We start from the raw sequence: 2,500 nt of genomic DNA on the forward strand, positions 1-2,500 counted from the left end.
TGCCATCCAAGCCAAACAGACAGAACTGGAAGAGGAGCGGAGACAATTTATCAAGGAAAGGAAAAGCCAACCTGCTGACACAGACCAACCTTTCACAAGCAACAAGGAGGATGCAACAAGGAAGATGAAGAACACGTCCCCTGGTGAGGATGGCATCCACAACAGTCTGCTGGTTAATACCACTCCACTCCTTCAAGAAGAGATCATATGACTCTTCAACAGGTCCTGGGCTGAACGAAGGCTACCGAGCCAGTGGAAGACTGTTATCATCACCCCTATACCCAAGCCCAAGGAAAAGAATAAGTTCAGACCCATCAGTCTCCTGAACTGCCTCAACAAGCTGATGGAACGCTTGGTCCTTTCAAGACTTCTATGGGTTACAGGGAGACTCCACATGCACGTCTACGGCTTCAGCTCCGGAGTGGAAATAACAGACAGCATCTGCCACCTCATCACTGCCATCTGGAGAAGGCCTTCGAATTTGCTGGGAAACTCCCTATCCTGGCGGCACTCTACAAGAACAAAGTTCGTGGTGGAATGCTGGCATGGCTGGATGACTTCCTGACCGACCGCAAAATCAAGGTCCGGTTCCGAGGGCAGCTGTCCAGTGCCAAAAACTTCGAAAACGGAACTCCACCAACGGTGTCATTTGCTTGAGCTATGCAGACGACCTGGTGCTGATTGCCAACAAAGCCAGACCGATACGAGCCATTCACCATGGACTCTTCAAGATAGAAGATACATGAAACTGGGCCTCAAGATCTCCGTCCAGAAGACCAAGGCAATGTCTTTCATGCGACACAGTCCCACACCACAAGACCTCAACATAGAATGGGTACACCAATACCAGTACCTGGGCATCATCTTCGACAGGCAACTGACATTTAGGTCTCATGTCAACTATATCTAGCAAGAATGAAAAAACAACAACAACTCAACGCCATGTCCACGAAGTCTGCAGGAACCAATACGCACAATTTGAGAAAAAAAAAATTATATAGCCCCAATACAGGCCTACTACATCGCCAGACCCACCACGCTTGAGGTACTAGACAAGCTACAGAACTCTGCATTACGGGTCATCCTTGCAGCTCATCTCTACGCCAAAGTAGCCACCATGGAAAGGGAAGCAAACTTACCACCACTCCGCCTGAGACGAGACCTCCTGGCATCAAGACTACAGCTCAAGATCCTGAGATCACCTTTTGACCACCCTCTATAACAGCCAATAAAAACAACCCTGAGAAGAATTAGAGAAGTCTTCTCCAGCTCCTCCTGGCCGATGCAAATGACCGACATACTACTCAAGTACCAAGTTCTCAAGGACAATCCCCCAGACATGATAGAACAATGAAACTTCACAGACCACCCTGGTTCAAGGTTCCTGGCACAATAACCATCGACAACATCCCTGGAAGGGAAAAGAACACGGATCCTGAAATACTGAAGACCATCACCAGGATGATAATACAGGAAGTAACACCGTCTGTAGCCGTCAACTACTACACGGATTGTTGAGTCCTAGGAGAAGCTAGACGGTCTGGCAGCGACTTCCTCACAAACAGCCTGACCTTCAGAGCCCGCATCAGTGATGACCCTTTAACCCTCCAGACCAACCTCATAGCTATCAAGATGACACTTCTGCATATTTACCACAGACTACCTGTTCCCATAGTATTCCACACCGACTCCATGAACAGCCTACATGCCCTACATGACCCCTTTCCAGCAGAGAACAGACAACTGATCACCGACATCCAGTCTCTCATGAAACATCCAGAAGAGAGAGGGACGCCCGTCACACTGCACTGGATCCCGAGCCACATTGGCATTACAGGGAATGGAAAAAAAAACAAAAAAAAAAAAAAACAGATATTGCAGCCAAGGAAGCAGCCAACAAATTTGGGATTGACTTTCTAGTATCCTAAAGTGACAGCCAACTGAGGACCAAGATTTGCAAATTTATTCGTGAAGACTGGGACAGACAGCTACGTGAAGAAGCATCACCTTCAAAACTGCCAGGTGGTACCTTCAGGCTGTAGCAATGTCATGCCTTGAAACGTTTTCTGTAGAATTCATGTACCATAAGTAATTTTCCTAATTAATATTGTCAACCCGCTAGAAATTGCATTATGGAAATATAATATTATTAATACTATTACGCTTCTTACAGTATATCTATATGTAAATATCTATAAATGTTAGTATTATTATTCTGTAAAGTTAAAATTGTAATTTATAAACCAAATTAGTCGTGGTGCTATTAAATGTGTATTATGTCATTCTTGCATAAAGAATTGTGTCTCGCTGAGAAGACAGCGGCTTTGGTCACCTATACTCGCATTATATTTCCAATAAACAAGTCCCGAGAGAATTGAAGTTTACTTAATTCCATCCTTCCACTCTAGGAAGTGTACCCATCACCAACTGTAGTAACATAGCACTACAAGGCCACAAGTGGTAAACCAATTCAACTGCCGCTCAACATCACCAGGAGCAA

The sequence above is a fragment of the Oratosquilla oratoria genome, chromosome 38 (assembly GCF_046742065.1).
Source record: "Oratosquilla oratoria isolate Oo_2021 chromosome 38, ASM4674206v1, whole genome shotgun sequence".
NCBI lineage: Eukaryota > Metazoa > Arthropoda > Malacostraca > Stomatopoda > Squillidae > Oratosquilla > Oratosquilla oratoria.